General features: G+C 35.9%; 1 protein-coding gene across 2 annotated transcripts in view; it reads right to left on the reverse strand.

Annotated features, from left to right (window-relative positions):
* The window catches only part of SCN9A (sodium voltage-gated channel alpha subunit 9), a 175,295-nt gene that overhangs the window by 135,860 nt on the left and 15,930 nt on the right, over positions 1–23,505 (reverse strand). Inside the window, exon 2 of one of the 2 annotated variants that reach the window (XM_070581525.1) lies at positions 6,024–6,084. The exons of the other annotated variant lie outside the window; for it this stretch is intronic. The gene's annotated coding sequence lies outside the window, so the exon portion shown is untranslated. The remainder of the gene's footprint in view (positions 1–6,023; positions 6,085–23,505) is intronic. 2 annotated transcript variants of the gene reach the window in all.

The following is a 23,505-nucleotide window of genomic DNA, read 5'->3' on the forward strand; positions in this document are numbered from 1 at the left end:
TATATACACAATGGAATACTACTCAGCCATAAAAAAAGACAAAATCATCCCATTTGCAACAACATGGATGGACCTTGAGGGCATCATGTTAAGTGAAATAAACCAGACAAAGAAAGACAAACACCATATGATTTCACTCATACATGGAATGTAAACAAACTTACAGACAAAGAACAATTTAGTGGTTACCAGGGGAAGGGGTGGGGGAGGGTGGGGACAAGGAGTGCAGGGGCACATTCATATGGTGTTTCACAAATATTAATGTACAACTGAAATTTCAGAATGTTATAAACTATTTAGACCACAATACAAAAAATTAAAAAAAAAAAAACACATGGAGAAAGTTAAGGAAATAACGAGAAGTCCACAGAGCACTTGGTAGCATTTTACCCAAGGATAGATGACACGAACCAGAACTTGCTAGCTGAGTAGTAGTGGCAGGCATTCTCCTTCTACAGGAGTCTTTCCAGCAATTTTTACAGCAATCAATGCAGCAGTGCACATCCAAACAAGTCCTAGGAGATGAGGTCCACATTGAGCAAGGAGTCACGCCACTTAAAGGCCACATGTCTCACGTGAGCCAGTATGGGTTGTAACAACTCTGTATGAAAGAGGCATGCCCACCTACATGAGTCACTGCATTAAGCGTGGCCCAAGGTAAGATGACTCCATCAGGCATTTAGAGTTCTCCCAGCTCAGATGGGCTCTATCAATTGGGGATTATTTTTCCTCTTCTATTTAAGTATTCCTTATATTTAACTTATTCTAAAGGTTACTGTTACAACCTAATGTATATGTATATGACAGCACTATACTTACACCATTTGTTCTCTCCTCCTCTCTCTGCAACTTGCACTTATTTTTAAAAACTTATTTTGAACTAATGTTAGACATACAGAAAAGGAGCAAAATTAGTACAAAAAATTCCCTTATGCCCCTCATCCCACTTCCCATAATATTAACACTTACATATAGACATAATATAATTATCAAGCACAGAAAATTATCACCAGTACAATATTATTCTCTAAATAGAAAGCCTTACTTAAATTTCACCATTTTTTTTCATTGCCCTTAGTTATTCCATTTTCTTAGTCTCTTTTTGCCTGTAACAATTCTTCAGTCTTGCCTTTTCTTTCATAACCTTGACACTTTTGAAGAATACTGGTCTTTTATTTTATAGAATGCCCCACAATTTGTGGTTTGTACAATGATTTTTCATGGTTGGAGTGAGGTTATGCATTTTTGGCAAGAATACTACAAAAGAGATATGTCCTTCTCAGTGCATTATATCAAGTGTTTCTTCGTGTCCAAGTGTCTTATTACTGGAGATGTTTATCTTGATCACTTGATTCAGCTGGGGTCTGCCAAGTTTCTCCACTACTGAATTACTTGCTTTGCCTTTGTTGTCAAGTATCCTGGGGAGGATAACTTAGACTACGGAAACTGGTTTCTCCTCAAACATTTGCCCATCAATTTTCACATCCACTAGTGGATCTTGTCTGCAATATTTATTACTGTGGTGTTTGCCAGCTGGTGATCCTCTGTATCTCAGGGGTCGCCGCTAACATAAGCAATGTGACTGAGTAATATCATTCATACATCTTTATCTGTTTCCAAGGAAACAGAGCTAAGAGGTTAACTGAAGGTCGAATTGTCATGGACAATGGGAAAGGCCAAAGTTAACCTTTTGCCCACAGAGGCTGGAAGCTTCTTAGGCTACAGAGCAGGTTGTGATGCACAAATGCCTGCATAGGAGAAAGGGAAAAAATGGAGAAGGAAAAGTTTCTAAGTTGGATGCCAGGGTATAGCTGAGAGGGATTCATTCAATGTATTTTTCTGGAAAAAAAAGTCCTCTTATGCCTCTAGTTCTCTTTTTAGAAATCAGTATCAATTCTTGGAGTTAAGCAGGGGTTGGAGGGTAGGAATGGTAATCTTTTGGCCCTCATAGTTTCGCTGATTCTCCCCTCAGAACACTGGATTTACCCCTACCTCTTCCAGCTAGTTTTCATGGGACCGTGTTCTTTTCAGTGGAAGTACTCATCACATTTGAATTATTTGCTTAATGTGTATCTTCTTGGCCACAGGGTAAACTCTGTGTGGGTAGTGACAAAGTCTATTTTGTCCTCTGTATAACGCACAGTGCCTGGAACATAATGTTGATATACATTAACTACTTATTAAACATATGTGATAAAATGGTTAAGTTCTATGGTATTACGTGTACCTCCACGTACCAGGTGTCCCTATGTAAACCGTCTTATTTGATCTGATTTACATAGATGTTAAAAATCTATATTCTTATGTTCTTCTTTAAAAAGCAAAGTGCAAAACACAGCATCACTTAGTAAAGAAAGACCATCATATGTGGTAGGAAAAGTACTAGGATGAACTTGAAGAAACCTAGATTCCTGATGTCCTGGCTCTTACTCTTGTCACCTATGAGACCACGAGCAGGTCACCCGGCTGACCCTAGCACCAGTTACCTCACTTGGAAAATGTAGAATTTAGATGATGATCTTTAAGTTCTTTTATGGTCTGAAAAGCTTATTTAAATAACTATAACATTTCTGAATTTGTAATACTACCAGAATTTGTTTAACTTGTTTTGAGTGAAAAGCACAGCATCCCTAAATGATTATTTAATAAATCCTTCAGCATTATTTGATAATGAGACTGCTGTTTGAAAAAATAAAAAATAAAAAACCTAAAATTGGCTCATTATCTGGAACAAAAGAGGAAATGTATGTGTTCTAATATTCCCTCTCACCTTCTTTCTTTACAGGGGAATCCTGAGTAATCTGCCCAGTTGACAAACTACATGATGCAGTTTTCCTCACTTTTAGGGATGTGACTAGCTCTGATTAAAGAAATGTTGAGAAGTGTTGTATGGAACTTCCTTGCAGATGCCTGAAGAGGGAGAAGCTGACTCCTGCCTCCCTCCTTGTGCCTTGAACTTGGATATTAGCACCCCAACAATCATCTTGTACTACAACATGACCTTCTGGTTGGAAGTCAGAAGTAACAGAGCAGGAAGGCAGAAGGATGTGGGCACTCGGTGCCTTGTGGAGCCACTCTGTGAGCTCTGGATGTCCACCTTGGACTTCTATAAGTGAAAGTAAAACCTGGGAGTTTAAGCTACCATGTTCAGGCCTCTATTCTTAGCAGCTGAATCTAATTCCAAATGACAGTGAATTCCAAATGAATAAAGCAATATTCAATAAGTATCAAACTGTGATATTAACTTCATATTAAACTGATTAATTTTGAATAAAGCTGTTCTTAGTAACATGATATACAACATTGAAACACATTTTACCTGCATCTGTTCTTTTATATTTATCAAACATTATGCGATTTTCACAATTTCCTTTCACAATTATTCCTAATTTTAAAAATTTATCTTACTCAGTGTCTGACATGTTACCACCCAGGTTGGTTCCCAAGCACAGACTTTATGAATTGCAGAGGACTATAAAAACAATCCCACAGCTGAACAACTTTCATACCATAATTAATATTATGTTTCCAAAGAGAGAAATAAATCAGAGCAACTATATATTAGGAACCATTCAAGAGGAAGTTCAAGGCACAGCAAAATATCAGTTTTACTGATAAGAGAATCCCATGGAATATAACCATGAATCCAGAGGCAATATTTTGATAAGACTCCAGTAATTATAGTATATATAGACCTTGGTTCAAATGGTCTGTACACACATGGCTATGTTAAAATAATTCTTCTTAATTCAAGTTTTCCAGGACCAATAGTACTAAAATCTCTTTTATAGCCTATAAAATTCAATACTTTAAGACTGCATTAATTACTATCTATTGAGGCTCACCAATTATTAATCATCTTGATTTAATATGCCAATCTCAGATGGCAATTATCAGACTCATTGTTTTGAAAGGAACAGAGTGCAGCAAAGCCAACATTAAAATTTAACCATCAATTGACTTTTAGGATGCAGCAAATACTTAAAAATGCACCTCACCCTAAGAGGGCAAAATACTATTTAGTGCCTTAAACACATTTCTACTTTTCCATGACTAAATTTAGGGTAGATCATCAAAAAACCCTATGTCACATATATTCCGGGCATGAATTGTCCTCATTTGTGTTCACTTTATTTGAGAGTTTATTGTTTTGGGGCATGACATTTTTAAGGCTGTGACAATTAAACTTCTGTAGTGGGAACGGATGTTATTTGTTAAGTTTTCATTTGGAAACCAACCATTTTAACTGAGTGGGGAAGCTGTTAAGATCCTGGAGAAGTTCTTTTCACAATTTTTGACCACGATCGGCAGCTCAAACTATATTTTACCCTGTGGTTGAGTATACATATTCACCTACATCTGAAACAAAGGTTCACAAGCAATATTTGCTCTTACTATAAAATAATACTCACTGATGTCCTTTCTTCTAGTCTACCGCCACTATGTTTGTGTGTGTGCGTTAAATCTACATGCTACAACTTACTAATCCCATTTAAAAATATACTCCAGAGTGATTGGAGCTCGAAGAAATCTAAGTCAGTCCTCTCAATTCACAAATAAGGAAACTGAAGTGTCATCTAGAGGGCTACCTTGTCCAGGATGATAGAGCTATGTAGAGCAGAGCCAGGACTAGGACTAAGGTCTGCTTATCCCTGGTCCAATGTAGGAAAGGGATGTCTGTGTTTTTAAAAGTTCAAAATTCAGAAGTATATGGCTTCCAGTATGTACCCGTCATAAAGGTCTTGGACTGTGAATCATTGAAGCTTTTTTAATGGTATCCCCCTACATATGCTTTTTGTTTTTTAAAGGAAGATTAGCCCTGAGCTAACATTTGTTGCCAATCTTCCTTTTTTTTCTCCCCTCCCCAAAGTCCCAGTACACAGTTGTATATCCTAGTTGTAAGTCCCTCCAGTTCTATGTGGGGTGCCACCACACCATGGCTTGATGAGTGTTGTGTAGGTCCGAGCCCAGGATCCGAACAGGTGAACCCAGGGCTGCTGAAGCAGAGCATACTAATTTAACCACTATGCCAAGAGGCTGGCCCCTGAAGTTTTTAATTGATGACTCATTTGGCTTTTTTCAGCAGACTTGAGTTTAGAAATTCAATCAGTGAGTAGTTTATCTGGTACATTGCCCTTGTAATTAAATAAAACAATCCCCAGAAACCTAATTGAAGAATGCCTACCCAACTGTAGCACCTAGAAGCTACACTTTGTTCGTGTGTTTATGCCACATTTCTGGCACATCGCTCTTTGAAAATCAAATTTAAAATGACAGGCAGGTTGCTCCTAACTTCCTTAAAGGCATGAACAAGTAATTGCAAACTCTCTGATATTTAATGTGTCGCAGAAAAAGCTTATTTTGTAGGTAGGAATCTGTTATTGACAGCGACTTGATTTGAGAAATTCTAAATTTGTAAGTTAGATCTTACTGTAATTAATGATTAATAAATACGCAAAAATAAGTGAGGAGAAGGGAAAATTAAACAAATGTGTTGGAAAGAAAATGCACATTTTTAGTATTCTACTGGTCCTTGTACCTTTACAGGCCCCCACCCTAAGTGTAATGAATTTATGAAGGCAGAGGAGAAGCTTCTTAAATCTTACCTTTCATCCCAATATTTCATATCAATTCTCTATATTTAAACAAAAAGAAAAACATTAACATGAACAAAATTGAGCCCTTGCATCTAAAAGTCCGCTCAATGAGTATTTGTTAATTATTTGCAAATTCACCTTTGCAAAGAAAATTAATGTTAGTATAAAAATCATCTTAACAGGAAGAATCAGCTCTTGTATTTAAATAACCTCTATAGAATAAAGTGGTAAAAAAATAAAACAAATGAGGACCTTAATGCAGAATATAAGTATGTATAACATTTCTTAAGATATTTCTCTCTGAAATTAAAGTAACCTGTCTACAGAGGCAGCATATATAGCAGGAAAATCAGAAGCTCTGTTGTCACAAAAGCATAGGTCCAAACTTTGGCTTTACCACTGTTGTGCGAAGAGCAAGTGACTTACCCTCTCAGATCCTCAGGGACTATACATGTCATTTCCCTGGTGAGAAACTTACCTGGCTGACCTGTTGGGAAGAGGACAGGAGATAAGGCATATCAGGAAACTGATTAGCTTTATCCTACAGGATTATAGCTTTAAAATAAAAGATAAAAACACATGGGAAGCCTGTCTCCTTTCTTTTTTTAATGATTATTGTTATTTTTTTATTGAGGTAACATTGATTTATAACATTATGTAAATTTCAGGTGGATATTATTATATTTCGACCCTGTATAGACTGCATTGTGTTCACCCCTGAAAGTCTAGTTGCCATCTGCCACCATACACATGTACCCCTTTACCCCCTTCACCCTCTCCCCACCTCCTTCCCCAATCTGAAACCACCAATCTGTTCTCTGTATCTATGTGTTCATTCGTTTATTTTCCACATATGAGTGAAATTATATGGTAATTATCTTTTTCCATCTGATTTATTTCACTTAGCATAACATCCTCAAGGTCCATTTACATTGTCGAAAATGTCAAGATTTCATCTTTTTTTATGGCTGAGTAGTAGAACCCTGTCTCCTTAATGAAAATGAGTAAAAACAAAATCCTCAAATAATACAAACAGGGAAGAAGGTACTTTTAGAAATTTTGTAATTTACATTGACTGCATTTAACATGGGGTTTCTTCCATGCTATGCAATTTTAACATTGACATATATTATTTAAAGGCAAAATACAAGTGAATTTTTACTAAATATTGTTTCCACATCAATTCCACTGCTTCTTCTGTTTTACTTTCCCTCTTTCAACTAGTACTACTGATTCTTGGTTTTCTAATTTTTATTTTATCAGGTTTCTAATGCTTTAGGCTCAGCCCTCTAATCACATCATGAAGTTTATTTCTTGATGCACAAATGTATGCCAGGAATATAGTATTATGTATTTCCTCTATATTTTATTTTTATATTTCTTTGTATTTTTTCACAGACATTAATATGCAAACATATTCTCTAAACAACTAATTTCTTTTGGAAACTTTTTTAATTGATAGTACCTTTATATAGATAAAGATATGTTGAGTTACAATGGTTTTATAATTTTTATAACTCTTTCACATATAGCTTTGCTCTGAAATATAAAACGCAAATATGTTTTTCCTTTTTTTGCTTTTACAAATGGTTACATTGATGTTTACAGAATCTACAGTATTTGCTGAGTCATGTTGTCATGTTTAAGGAAATAATGGAACTACGACTAGAAGTCAAGTTTTGAACTGTGAATTCAGTGCCTTCCACCACTTCGTACTGCTTAAGATAGGTCATTTTGACAGTAGATGATGGAAGAATTGGTCACAGAAAGCCTAATATTTGCTGTTAAAAAAAAAAGCACCAGTTTAGCCAGTATGTCTAAATACAAACATGGGTCTCTTTGTTTTAAGACTGTCATAAAGAGACATTTGGTGAGGGTTCATGGAATGAACTAGGTCCGTCTGTGAATAAATTCTTCGCTCACGGTTGCTGTGGAAAAATGAAAGATCCAATTACAAAGTCTGAAAGGTTTCCTATAATTAGTGATTATTATATTACTTTTGCTTATGATACAATACAGAGGAAAGGAAAAACGGGAGAGGAATTGCTGTTTTGTTTCTTTATTATTTTCCTAATTGCTTTTTTACTAATAGCTTATATTTCAAGAAAGCCAAGCCATAATCATTTCATCAATAACATTGACCTGTCATTTCATTCAGGAAATATAAGGCAAATTTTGCTCGTAACTTTAAGAATACTAGGAGATTCTGGTCTCTCTTCTATCATCTTGTAAATATACTTGCAGAACAATGTGGTCAATACATAGGAAATGTCTCAGACTTACATTTCTGTGTGTGTGGCATATGTGTTGATCAAAATAATTATGAATTGAGTGACAATAGTGAATACTTGCCAAAAATCTTGTCATGATGATACTATCCTTGACATCTGGGAAATTATGATATCTTACCAACAGAATAAAGAAAAGCAAATAAACATACATGAACACATACATATAGAATATATACTACTAAAAATACACCGTATTTACTTTAAAAGAATTTCGAATTATTGGGTTATTTTAAGGTTGTGTAGGAAACACAAGTGATTTAAATCTGTGGTAAGACCAATCTATTCAGTCAATGCCATATACAGATGTTGTGTTTGGTCATTTTCTGATAGACCAGGACAAACATGAGCCCTACAACATGCCAACAGCCAATTCCTGCAGTAAGTGTTCCTCCCTTTCCTTAAGATGTGATAATTATAGGGTTATGTTTTCAATCCTTATCAGTAAGAAAATGTGCCAGACTCATTTTTAGCAAAATAATGATAGTAATAATAACAAATTGAGCATCTCCCAATACATGAATTTATACTACTGCCAAATTCTGAAGAATCTACATGTGTAACTTTAAAATGTTATATGCATTAAAAATATATACAAAATTGAAAATTTAAAGACAAGGATAATAAAAAACCCCACTCTTCCAGCATCCTTCTTAGGTGTGCATATTCCACTTGGAAACTACAGATTATGAACATATCCACATGTTCAATCATAACCTCCTAGATGTCCAAATCACAACCTATTTGACAGGCAGCTCGGGTCTCATATCCACTACCAAAACTTCCCTGGAATCTGGAAAATACACCCTTGTCTGTTCCTATCTTCATAGTGTAAAAATACTTTTAGCACATAGAATACATTTTGTTTTAAAACTAGCATTCTTTCAACATCAAGATTAATGTAACAGCTCTGCAATGTCTTGCTAGGTGTTGTAAAATTAACTACATAATTTGGTATAGGTTAAAAGTCTTATTCATATGAAATAATTATAAGACTGGTTTTTCTCAGTGTGGTGAAAAAGAAGGCACATAAAATTTTTGTCATATCCTTTGCTAGCTTTACAGGAGAAAATTAAGTATTTGGGATAACCTATTTAGAATTTAACTGATAATTTACTTTGACAAGAAAACAAGAAGGAAACTCTTTACATATGGGAGCACCAAGCTTTTAGGAGACATTACATATGTTGATATTTTATAGAACTGAGAATGTTTGTGTTTCAAAAATAAAGTCCCAATTGATGCAAAATACCTGCCAGAAACCTTTTCTGAAAAAGAAAAAAAGTGTCTTTATTTCTCTAAGTCTCAGTTTCCTCATCTAAGAAGTGGGGATGACAATAGTGATCCACATTACGTTATTGTGTGCATTAAAATATGACAACGCATATAAACCCGTCTACTCTACATCGATACTTTGTAACATAAAGTGCTGCGAGAGGTGCAGAACACAAGAAACACTTAATAAATGTCGACTCTCAAAATGCTAAGGGTCAGTTGTATACTTGTGTGAGACAGCTGGCTAGGGTCAAGGAGGGTCGTCTGAGAATATAATATGTCTTTCCATGGAGGAATGCTAAGTGTTCCTATAGAGATCCAATCCATTGTATTAGCTTCAGATAACATCATATTCCAATCAAATAAACTAAACTGCACAAATACTTAACGGAACAATTATTAGCCACATCACATTACTTAGAATAAATGAAGCATCATTAAAACTACATTTTGATATATTTTTAACTTCATAAAGCTTTTTAGTATCTATTATTTCATTTGAGCCTGACAACATCGCAGTGCTGAAAAAGATACCATTAACCATCACCTAGAAGTTAACACACATGTGAAACATGAGAAACCACAAAGTAAAGCCTTTTGGTGAGCAGATATCTTAAAAAACTAAGGATTTGTAATTTTTTACATTGGCTTAGGTTGAGGTCCTCCTAGTCATCTGTCACAACAGTGAATAGCGGGCTTGATCAAAATAAATTAGAGAAAGAAAGAAGATATAGCTGAGCTGTATAAGTAACCATCATTCTAGCAATTCATCAGCATGTATTAGATCGTGTGTAAAAGACAAAATGAAATTTCCTGCTTCTAATTATTTTCCTCCACTGCTAATAACATCTGATTTATTTTGACATTCCTTTTAGTGATCTCTGTCATGTGTGTTTTCTGGAAAGCCACCTAAAATCCTTTGTGCAAACAGGAAAAAATAATCAAGCAAACAAACCCAGAGATGAAAATTTCCACCACTGATGTCACAGATGGGCCTTTAGATGAGAAAACCTAAAATATGTGGGAGGAGAAGGTCACTAAACAGAAAATTCTCTTCCTTTGATATGAAGCAGGAATGCAAGTCAGAAAGCAGTTGAGTCACGTCCTTTGTTATCTTGGCAAGCAGCTTTTTCTCAAGGCACCAAAAGGGAGCTTTGACCACGTTTCAGATGTCATAAAACTGACAAATTAGATTTGAGCCGATTGTAATGCAAATACCCCCCCAATTATTCCAAGAACTAAGATGGGTATCCAGTGGCCTAAATAAAGACTTCGGCTATCATCCATATGGGAGAATAGCAATCCAATCACTGCTTTATAATACGTCTTGATTTAGTGGTACCCAAAGTTCTTGCACAGCATCTCTATTCTTAGGCTATCTTCAGGCTATTTTATGACAACATTGGTACTGAGTTGTGGTGTGCATAGTTTAGAAAATTGGCTAGTGAGAAGGGAGCTTTTACAAAGCTATAAAGGCCATCAGGAGAGAATATGATTTCTGAAAGCAGGTGAAGTTTGGTTGTGCTATGGAAGAAACTATATTTATAAAACAGCTACTCTGTGTAAGATACTGTGTTAGAAATGTAACCTTTTCAGCAACACAAGGATGTGTTTTTATCATTTCAACTCATGGAGACTTAAGAGATGTTCATTTGATACTGCTGGAAAGGGGGTAAAGGTAGGTTTTAAACTCATTCTGCCTTGTTTTAAAAGCTCTCAGCAGGGGCCGGCCCCGTGGCTGAGTGGTTGGCTTCGCGTGCTCCACTTCGGCGGCCCAGAGTTTCGCCGGTTCGATTCCTGTGCGCGGACATGGCACCGCTCATCAAAACATGCTGAGGCAACATCCCACATGCCACATCTAGAAGGCCTCACAACTAAAAATACACAACTATGTACCGGGGGACTTTGGGAAGAAAAAGGAAAAATAAAATCTTTTAAAAAAAAAAAAAAGCTTTCACCATGTTGAGGTCAGTAGGCTCTGGAAAAGGCAGGAAAAATAAACTAGGGAAAAAGGGATTATTGACTGACATAAAGATGTAAGTTACAAGGAAACACAATAAAAATAGGTGTTTTAAATCAATAGAGGAACAATAATTTTAAAAAAGAGGTATATTTGCCAGTAGCTCTTGTTGAAGGTGAAGGTATTTGTTGCTTTCCTTCTTTCCGAGCTCCCAGAGTTCCATGTTACCATGATGAGGCAAGAGGTTGCTGTCCTTGGTTCTGTTTTCCGCTACTACCACGTCCTCCCCAAATAAAACTAATGATACTTAGCTTGTATCTTTTTATTCTCACCCCAAAAGAACAACTTCTAACGATAGAAATTATAATATTAGGGGAAAAAAACCCTAAACACAGGCATTGTAAATTATACTTTCTAATACTTTTACTGGAAAACAACTAGACCTAGCATCCTCCTTGAATCTTGAAAGTATTCTGCACTTAAAACGGCCACCATGGAACATGGGATCAAGGCCTACATCACTAGTCTGCTTACTGGGATTTATGGGCCCAGGAGCTTTTGTCATCTGCCTTGAAATTACCAAGATAGAGAATTCCATACTGAAATCTCAAGAAGTGTCTCGCCCACTGAGCCTGTAGATTAACCGGCGCTGTGTGGGAGGTAATCTGTCCTGCCATTTGTAAACAAACAAGGAAAGAAGGATCAGTGGGGCCCTAACATTTGCCCTCTCTTTCCTGCCTTTGTCAATTTCTTAAACATGCCCTGGGCTTGGTGAGGGGATATGAAAAAGGAATAGATCACCAGAAAACCTTCTCATTATTTAGGTCTACCCTTAATTCCAAAATTTAATGCCAAAGACCATACACCTTTCGCATAAACATTTGCTCTTTTTTTCCCAAATGAGTCTACCATGACTCGGCATTTCTCATAGATCATTTCAGTCTTGCCTCAGCGAAGCTGAACACCTTTTACTCATCTCAACAGAGTAAGAGGATTTACCAAGATTCTTAATGTTTAAAAACAACTCAATACTGTACAACAGAAAACATATTAGACATTTTAAAGTATACAATGCTCGAGCCACGTCGACGACATAAAGATGGGCCTGTAGGGGCATTTCTTCTAATGAATGGGAAGTGCGCTGCTCAAGCCAAAAAAAATTTATCCTCTGTTTGTGAAAGATATAGTTCAGCTGTTACCTTGACAACAAAACTGGGCACATTAGTGACCTAAGGGATTGCAGAGTATACAGCTATTGTTCCAACTCCAAAAGGAATTGGAAACTTACTAAACATAAAGCAGGTGCAGAGAAACCTCTCATTGTTCTCTGTGAAGCATGGGTTCAGGTGGGAATCGAGCTCACTGAAAAGGGTATATAATATATAAAAGTACATAACAAAGTAAGTAATTTCTAATAGTAGGTGGAAAATCCAGGAGAGAAAAAATTCAGAAAGACAACAAAAATATAGAAAAATGGACATCTGCACAATAGTGTTGAGACTATCATCCAAATCATTTGAGCCCAAGACTGGCCAGAACTCAGTTTGCTTGAAGAGCTGGATATTTCACATGAGAAACAGAATGGGGATTGAAACTGGGACTAAGTCACCCACATGTCTGCCACATTTCTCCACATCAATTTGCTGATATCTGCCTGATCTACTTTTAAAAATGTTTTTATGTATTATAGTGATGCTGAATTAATAAAAATGGTATTTAGAGAACACAAACAAGAAGTATTAGTATTGTGAGTTTGCCTAAATCTTGGGCACTGGTCCATCTCCCTAGCCCACTGCCCTCTCCCCCTTATTGGTCTCCACTGGGATCTTATATTTTTGGAGTATTCTGTTGTTTCCACTGACACCTATAACCTCTGGATCGAAACATAAAATATTTTAATTATGGCAAGCAACTATTTAAGAATACAGATGAAAATAATTTCACATTTTTCTAAGTCATGAATCGTTGCTCTCTGAAAGCCTTTGACACACAGGGGATATATTTCCATGCAAATGGTCACACTGGGAGATCAGCATTCCTAGTGGGTGATGCACCTCCTGTACAAGTTGTGTTTGTTTTTCCTGGCTTAGTAAAGTGCTATTTAAGTGGACCCCAATTGAGGTGAAATGCCTTGAGTTCTGTGCTATTTAGAATGCCTCTCAACAAAGTGTTTCATAATTAACTAATTAATGCTCAAAACACACCTGCAGCACTGTTAGTACTATTCCATCATTCTTTCTGAGTAATAAACACATTAAAGCTTTATGTGAAGTAATCAATAAACGACAATACTCAAAATAAATCCAGGAATCGGTGTCTGAAGTACCTGGAATTGACTGGTAGACTATCCTCCCCAACCCCATCCTTCACATGCACTTGAAATTTATGTCTCAGAATTTAGGGGTCTAGCACATTCTGATCTAGCACTTGTATGATGGGGCCATGAGACAGAAAAGGATGGACATTTAAGAAAAACATAGGATATGGTTACCAGACAAAATACATGGTGCCCAGCTGCATTTGCATTTCAGATAAACCCAGGACCTCCAAAAGGGACTGGCAACTTTTCATGAGCATGTACCAGAAGGACTAAGCCTTTTTCCTATAGTCAGATGGTGGGTACTAGAATCACGTGCACATTCAGGGAGAACACGTGGGAAAAATACTGTCCACTTCCCAGCTGACAACCTGTGACTCTCAGAGAGGATGCCAGGCAGCAATCAACGCATAAGCCAATGAAAATTAGCTATTATATCACCTTTGCACAAGTGCAATTGTTTATTGATTATCATATAGATTGTTTCCTACAAATTAGGAATGGAAAGGCTTTCTACTGTAAATATATGAAAAACAACTATTTTCCAGTCTCGAGGTTTCCGGTCTTTTTTCTTCTTATCCATAAGCTACATATTACTGTCAGAGTGGTAAATAAAACAGATCACATCACTTCTCTATTTACAAATCATTATGGTTCCCCCAGGGCTTATGAGATTAACCTACAGGAGCCTTTCCAAAGTGGGCCCAGCCTCATTCCCTGCAGTTCACCCCCCCCTCACCATCCAGGACTCCGGCTCCTTCAAAAGCCAGTCTGAAGGTGATTCCACCCAGCCCCACTTCCCTTCAATCTTCACGGTAGTTAACTCTCACCATGACCTGACACCTTATTCATCTTTCTACTCCTGATGTTTAGCCCAATAGGACACATAACAGGTAGTCAATAAACATTGATTAAACAGTTATACATTTTTTCCTCTATTCCTAACTCCAGAAAGGAGGGAACAAAAACGGTGAGGAAGAAATTCAAAACTTAAGCCCCCAGTGAAAAAAAAAGGAAAACATCACAAAGTTATGTACTGAGTCTCCACTTCTCTCTTGTATTTATCATTATTTCTATACAATTCATTTGATTGATTTCAAATGTCTGCACTGAACCGGATGTTTTACTCATCTACTGAGTACTTTCTCCTCATCTTACAATTTAGGATTGTTAAACATTCTCAAAGACCAGAGAAAATTAAAATATTGTCAATTCTGTAAATTAGAATATCTTCACTACATTTAAATTAGGGCACAATGTTACTAAACACTCTAAGTAGATAATGGTGGTAGAGTTCTAGAGAACTCTAAGTGGTAGAGCCTAGAGAAACCATGTATATAAAAACGTTTCAAATGAACGGACCTGGGCGGCTACACTTTCAATTGAAAGGCTTTCTACTATTCGTTCATAGATTTGACTGTGACTTGCCGTGCTATTCCTAATCCATCTCTGGACAATAAGAACACTTATAAAATGGATAGTTTCAACCAGGCCAGTTCTGTAAGGTTCCTTTCAGTATGAAAATTGTATGATTCTATTTTTCCTGCATGTATAATTTCCAGGTAACTTGGGCATTTTACATAACCACAGAGATTATCGGACAGGCTAGTGAGGTGGCTCCTCCAGGCACCTGTGTTCATTCTTGTCTGGGCTGAGTCTGGGACACCCTTCTCTTTGTGTGCAACATCCTCACCACTTGGTCTCACGAACTAGGCATCCCTCTACGTGCCTCGGCTGCAGAAAACCCAGTAAAATGAGCACTTCCTCCCTTCATCTCTGCTGACTTTGAGGGTTTAGAGATTTAAGAATACGGGGAGAAATTTCAATCTGGGGAAGAGGAATCAGTGTGTATAGAGGTGTGCTCAGGAATTCACTGATGAAATTTTTTAAATGACAATTACTTTTGATCATTTCTTTAACTGTGCTTCCTATTATCCTAGACACATGGAACTGGGCTCTCAGGGACTCGTCTGTAAAAGGAGGTAGACTATAATTTCTGAGAGCACTTTCAACTTAGTCATCCGTGATTCCATGAATATAAACACGTTCTCTGTCAATCATCTTACAATCGCCTGCTGATGGTCATCAGGGATAAAGTGAAAGGTTATCCATAGCTTAAAAAGAACATTCCAAATGCATGCATGACCTCAAGTGGGTTAGTAGTAAGTATATTAATATAAGAAGGGTAGCATGTTATTAATCAAAAGATGGTTATGACTAAGAGTGACAAACAGGAATTTCTAGAACTATAAATACAGTCAACGTTAATGCTATTTGATGGTGACATTTCTTCACGACTAAATTTTCTTTAAAAATTATTTTTAAAAAGCTTATTTGGAAAGCTAAGAGAAATTTTCATGAACATACACACAAATATATGTTTTTAATTAGATATTTAAGATATGTGTATCTAAGTCAAAAAATCTAACTTGGGGACACAAAGGCTTCTATTGGAAGAATTTTAAAAGATAACAAAATATGAAATGCCTAAAACATAAGGAACAATAATATAAAACAAAAACAGTGTGGGGGGATGAGCAAGTCAGAAATATTTCCTTTATAATGTTTTAGCAACCACACACTTTATAGTTCACAGAAAATCATGAACTGCCTAAATCTTGTCATGAAAAGTACGTACTCCTGTGACTGAGCTGAGTAACACAGAGATGATACATGTCAAGGTAAAAGCATGTTTCTTCTTTAAGCAGGAGAGATGGGTCACGTGATGATGTTCTAGTGCAATATCTCTGTGGCTCCCTTGCTGAAGGACTGATGTATATTTAATCACTTTATCTAATGGATGTGATTTCTCAAGTCACAGTTACCCATTAGGAAAGCTCTTGCTCTGGTTCAGCTGAGCACTCTGATTACATTTCCTGACTTTGTGGTTTCAGAGAGGCAGAGCTCCTGGAGAATTCCCTGGCTGATCCATCTGTCTGCTATGGACAAGAGAATACACCGTGATCATCTAAGTCGTTAGGCTGGGGGGTTGGGTGGAAAAACCACATAGATCTAGGATGTCCAAATCTTTTAAGCCAGGTGCCCATGTAGTTAACTTTAATTACCTTTCTTTTTTTCCACCATAGTGACTTATCCTTGATTAGAAAGGCAACAAATCTTATTCTGGAGTTTTAAATAATTACTATGAAGCACATCACCAGTATACCTGAGACGACTTACGAATATGTTTATATGTAAAATAATACAGTGACACTTGAAAAGTCTTCTCTTTACTCCACTGTACTGTGATAGAATGTTTTTTACTGTTGTAAGACACAGTGAAAAAAAAAAAAAAGAGGGTGAGACTATACCAGAAATGCTCTTTCCTACTGTCCTCCTTCTTTGGCATGTTCTTAAGGAATATATACAATGTTTAAATTATACTTGACATGGCTAGAAAATAAATCTTGTACGTGCCTGTAAGATGGGGAAAAAAACTGCTAACTTGGAATATTGGTAAGTTTTCCTATCATAATTGAATGGAGTATTTAGTTTTACACAGCCTAGTTTAGCCAGCTTAATGGAAAATTTAAAATAGATAAATCCATGCTGATTTAATGATGTATTTTTAAAGATGGCTCTACTCAACTAATATTTATATGGTTGACATATGCCTTCCTTTGCCATAAGACAAGAAATAAAGGATATAAAATATGATCTAAACAACAAGTAAAGTTCAAAAGATGAAAGACTATGGCAAATTAATGACGGTGATAAATTAAAGAAATAAACCTGCTAGAAGAGCAGAGTGCACTAAGACTGAAACTAAGAAACCAAATAATGGGTTAGCAAGGATGTTATATCCTAGATGGAAGTCCAGGAGCATTTAGGAAAGCAATCTCCAAACACAAAATAGTAATCACTAACTCAAATATCTGTGTTGCTTTAATTTAAATGCATCTTCAATAGAATTTTAATGAATTCATTCAAAGTAGTCTGTTTCAAATCTGTTGATTTTTCTCTTTAGTTACCACAGCATTGTAAGATATTCTCCTATTTCCTGATCAAGATAATTTTGCCCCCACAATTACAAGGAGATATTGAGAGTTTCAGGTTACTCAAACTTAAAAAAAGGAAAGAAATTCCAAACAGCATCTTTTTTAGGAAGCTGAGCATTCCACCTGAAAGGGGGCTCCATGTTTATGGGGGCTCCATGTTTAAGGGGGCTCCATGTGCTGCTCCATTCTGTTACCTCCATCAGTTGAAAACTAGGTGTCATTTCAGTGCAAATGAGACGGGCCACATTTGTGGTTTTCAGTTTAGGAGCGTTAGGGGTTTTCAGAACAATGAACTGTCTTCTCTAAACCAAGATTTCAAAGTTTCAAGTACCCCATCTTTCCATTTTATCTGTTTTTCTTATTGAAGCACCACAAGATTTCTTTTGAAAGAAAGAGTTGTACTGTAGAAAATGCTTGAAAACCTTTAGTGGGATAATACCAAGGAATTCTGGATCAATTATACAACAGTCATTCAAGGCACAAGAGATCCTGCCTTTATAATGGGAACTTAGATGATCTTTCCCATTAAAAAAAATCCTCTATGGCTGACAACCACCTACAGAATAACCTGCCATGTCTTTTGTCCAGCATAGAAAGCTTTTCCTAACCTGATGCTGACAGCCTCTTTTCTTCTCCTATTTGCAATCCACCTTCTGGCTACATCACCCTACATTTCATTTCCCTAATGGGCAGCTGGATTATTTTATGATCCCTGCCTTCTCAAGATGCTTCCTCTATCCAAAGAGTTTCAACTATCCCCATCACTGGGTTACTTATCTTTTTTTTCTTTTTTGGTGAGGAGGATTGGCCCTGAGCTAACAGATGTTGCCAATCTTCCCCTTTTTGCTTGAGGAAGACTGTCCCTGAGCTAACATCTGTGCCAATCTTCCTCTATTTTGTATTTGGGATACCACCACAGCATAGCTTGATGAGATGTCTGTAGGTCCATGCCCCAGATCGAACCCACAAACCCCAGGCCACTGAAGCCAAGTGTGCAAATTAACCACTATGCCACCAGGCCCACCCCTCCAGACTATTTACCTTTTAATTTCAGCTCAACATCTCTTATATGAAGAGATCTGACCTTACCTTCTACCTTCCTTCCCTCAAATATAAACTGAACTCTTCATTAGCTTCTTCTCTCATCTCTCCTTCTACTTTGGGCTCCCAACTGCCCCCAATGCAGATTTTTATCATAGCTCCCATAATGCCTCATTTCTTTCATCAGTCTCCATACCTGTCTTCTTCAACTAGATTCTAAGCTCCTTAGAAAGGAAACTTGTCTTAGCCATCTTTTATCACCAGTGTATAGCATAATACACGGACATGACAGGAACTCAGCTGTTGAATGCTTGATGAATGATGACTTCTAACACAAACACTTGAAGAAGCTTGTCTTTAAGATAATAAACATCACAATGATTTGTAAGAAAACTTTATTACTTAAAATTAGAATTTTTCAATATATATATATATTTATTTTTCTGAGGAAGATTAGCCCTGAGCTAACATCTGCCAATCCTCCTCTTTTTGCTGAGGGAGACTGGCCATGAGCTAATATCTGTGCCCATCTTCCTCTACTTTATACATGGGATGCCTACCACAGCATGGCTTGCCAAGTGGTGCCATGTCCACACCCAGGATCCAAACCAGCAAACCCCGGGCTGCTGAAGCAATATTTTGAGAGTATCTTCAAACACCTACAATAATCAATAACTATCATGACTTTACACCAGAAACATTTCTTTGAACTTATGGCACTCTCAATTTTTCTTCTTCTCCTCATTTAAAAAATTAAAACATTCAGAAACAAAACAATTCCTTACCTTATATGTAGTCTGATGGATGCAAGAAATATAAACCTCTGCTATTACAGTCTCTCATTTTAACACACCAATGTAAAAACTACTATCTTCTTGAGTTTAATCAAAGCAGTCCTTCCAACTATCAACAGTAAAGTTAAATGTTTGATCAGATGGATGAGAAGGGAGACTAACATGGTGGACACACCTAACTAAGCTTTAAAATTCTCTAATTTTGAATTACACTAGTCACAGCAGAAGTTAAACATCCATTAGGAGTGTTCTTTCATTTTCACCAGTGCTTGAGCAGCCTGAAATTGCAAATACTTTATTTGAAACATACATTTGATTAAGAATAAATCACCAAATGTCTGGATCTCTAATAAAGTGATAACTTAATTGTTTTAGAAACTTAGGCACAGACATGATACTAGATTGTTAATTAATTCTAACTTAAATTTTGCCATTAAACAATGCAGTTTATTTTAAATCTGTAGGTAAATAACAGAGTCAAGTTATACAGAAAACATTTTATTATTATAAATCCAAGATACAATCCTTTGCAGAGAGTTGTGCATGTAACTAATTTGGAGTTATTAATATAGTCGAACATAAATATAACTAATTTTCATTTGTAGAAAATTTCGAAAATATTGAACAGCATAAAGACTAACATAAAATTAACTTAGAAAAAATCACTGATGATATGTTGAGGCATTTACTTTGTCTCTTAACCTACATATATACAGCCAAAATGCTTTCCAAGAAGGCTGTAAAAATTTATGTTCCCTCTAGGAATATATAAGCACATATTTTTTCTATACCCAAACAATATTAAGTATAATAATTTTTAAAATGCTTCCCAATTTGATAGTAAAAAAAAGTTTTCTTTTTGTTTTTTGAGGAAGATTAGCCCTGAGCTAACATCTGCTGCCAATCCTCCTCTTTTTTTGCTGAGGAAGACTGGCCCTGAGCTAACATCCCTGCCCATCTTCCTCCACTCTATATGTGGGACGCCTGCCACAGTATGGCGTGACAAGCAGTGCATACGTCTGCACCCAGGATCCGAACTGGTGAACCCTGGGCTGCCGAAGCGAACTTAACCACTGCACCACCCGGTCAGCCCCCCAAAATGTTTTCTTTTAATATGTGCATTCCATGGAATGTTTTTGTTTCTTCTTTCATAAATCTGTTTATCCACGTGGTCCTTTTTCTATTGGGGCATTCATCATTTCCTGCTTTGATAAGGAGTCTTTTTATGCTAAGAATATTGACCTCTTTTCACAAAAGTTTCTATTTATTTATTTTTTGCCAGTTTCATCTTTTCATTTTTGTCTTTGGCAAGTCTGGTTTTTGAAAATAAACAGAAATGTATCATTACTACTTAAAAGAACTATGAAGTTACTTTATAATTAAAATATTCACAATTTTTGTGCACAATTATATTTTTTCCTAGTGCGAGAGCAGAGTTTTATTTTCCAGATATATATCTGGGAAGCACAGGCCTAGGAAACAGATATGCACACAGCCCTTGGAGGCTTGTCTGAGGCTGAGAGCCGTTGCTCATGTTACTTCAAATGGAACTATCCATCTCGACCTTTGTGTCTTCTGTTTTCTCAGTGTTTGAGTCATGCACCTCCTCAGATCTTCTGTACAGCCTTTCTTGCATTTGGAATTTTGTACAGTAAAATTTCTTTAATTCAGATAACTCCATTCTAAATCAGGCTAATAGTTATATATATTATAATTATGTATTATATTATATTATATATGTTATATTATAATGTTTTATATTTTTATACACATTATGGTTTGCAAAACACTTTTAGATGCATCACTCATTCACTCAAATTCATTCCATACATATTTTTAAGGACCCATTATTTGATTACAAGGCTAAGCTTCAGAGCAGTTGGTAACTCCAAGAATAGAACACTTTTAAATTGAATAGGTGGGCCCAAACTGCAGGTTTACAACTCTCGTTTTTTTCCCTAAATAGCATTCATATATTTATTTTTGAAAAATAAATATAGCCACAAAACTCAAAAGTATGTATAATGAAAAGTAACTCTCCCTCTCTCCCTTATTTCCCAGCCGCCCAGATTCCTGGGTGGGAACCACGGGTACCAATCCCTGATGAATCCATCTATGTGGTTTTATAAACACATACATATCTATTAACTTTTCATACAAATAATACCCTACATATACACTGCTTTACATTTTGCATTTGTCACTTGAAAAGATACCCTGGAAATATTTCCATTTTTCTATGTATAGAGCCACCACATCTTTTTATAACAGCTATTAAATACCTATTTTATGGATGTGCCGAAACTATTTAGCTATTCCCCCTTGTAACTATTTAGGTTGTTTCCCACAGCCACAATGATTAGCTTCTCATACATAGCTTTGCAACATGGAATTACATTCGTGAGACAAATGCCTGAGAGTGAAATTGCTGGGTCATAATTGTATCTACATTTTTAACCTGGAAAAAAGATAATATTGCCGAATTACTTTTCATAGAGGTTCTACCAATTCATACTCCCCACAAAGAATGTGTCAAGGATTGTTGGCACACCTCTTCAACACAAAGTTTTATAAAATGTTTCTTCTTTGCCATTTTACGAAGTGGGAAATGATAACTTCCTCTTTCAGTTTGTGTTTTCTCTTATGAGTGAGGCTGGAGATATTTTCGTATCCTGAGAAACCATTTGTGCTTCCCTTTCTGTGAACTCTCTGTACACAGCCTTTGTTCATTTTTATAATGGGCTATTGGTCTGTTCTTATTAATTTAGGAACTCAACATCAATATGAAATTAGCCATTTTCTATGGTATATAATACAAATATTTTTATCAGTTTGCTGTTTTTCATTTCTTTTGGTTTATAGTGATTTTTGCCCTTCAAAGCATTTACAGTCATGTCTCACTTAACAACAGGAATACATTCTGAGAAATGCATTGTTAAGAGATTTTCCCCTTGTGCGAACATCACAGAGTGTACTTACACAATTCTAGATGGTATAGACAACTACACACCTAGGTTATATGGTACTAATCTATAGGATCACTGTTGTATATGCTGTCTGTCATTGATCAAAACATCAGTTGTCCAGCACGTGACTGTACTTTTTTATTAAACTGAATTCACCAATCCTTTTTCTAATGGCTATTGTGTTTACACACCTTAAAAAATTTCTACTTTAAGATTTTGAAAAAACTTCTACCTATTTTCTTCTAGTAATATTTCTTCTTCCTTGCAGTTTATATTTTATATTTTAAATATTTGATTCATCTGAAATGTATCTTGGATTAAGTTGTGAGGCAGCAATCTGAATTTATCTTTATCCAAATGGCTATCCAGTTGTCCCAATGATACCTATTAACTAATATTTCCTCCCACCTCTCTGAGACGTCATCTTTATAATTCTCATATATAATTGTGTCTATTTCTGAACAGTATACTTTCTTCCACTGAGATATGCATTTGTACCAGTACCACACCATTTTAATTACTCTGGTTTTATGAAATAATTTAACATCTAATGGGGTTAGTCCTATCAGATATTACTCTGTCTTGTGTATATTCTCCTAGCTAACCAGACTCAGGTTATCTAATGTCAAAGGGTGAAAATCTTTTTTTTATTTTCATTAGGATTGCAGCAGAATTTTAAGTTGACTTAAAAATAACTGCCACCTTTTTTAATACCTTCTCTTTAGATCATAAACACAAACTATACCAACATAAGAAAAACGAGCTGAGCTGGCTAACCACTTTAGAACTTCTAACGTTAAGTATATCATCTATAAATTAAATATAATAGTCAATAAATAAGTAATCAGTCATTTTAATTAAGCACTTTCCTGATTGTTGGATTCTTACTATTGCATCCTTCATATTTAGCACCATGTTAATCATATTAATAAATTCTTAAAATGATTTTTATTTCTTAGAGATGCATAACTTGAGGTATGACCAACACTAGCCTAATTGCTTCTCAGGCAGAGTTTTTATGGCATTTTATGGTATTCAAACAATTTGCAAAAAAACCTTGTTATAATGTGATAACTTTATATTTGGGGAGGTAGATGTATAGTTAGGGATTTACTTCTAGATTCTTTGATGAGAAAAATTATCAATAGATTGTGATCTAAGTCTTTCATAACACTCTGTAATGATTACCTTTATTATACTTTAAGATAGAAGTTGTCTGTGTGTGGACACACAAAATATAATATTCCTCAAATTAACAAAAAATTAAAG

Source organism: Equus przewalskii, chromosome 17, assembly GCF_037783145.1.
Source record: "Equus przewalskii isolate Varuska chromosome 17, EquPr2, whole genome shotgun sequence".
Classification (NCBI taxonomy): domain Eukaryota; kingdom Metazoa; phylum Chordata; class Mammalia; order Perissodactyla; family Equidae; genus Equus; species Equus przewalskii.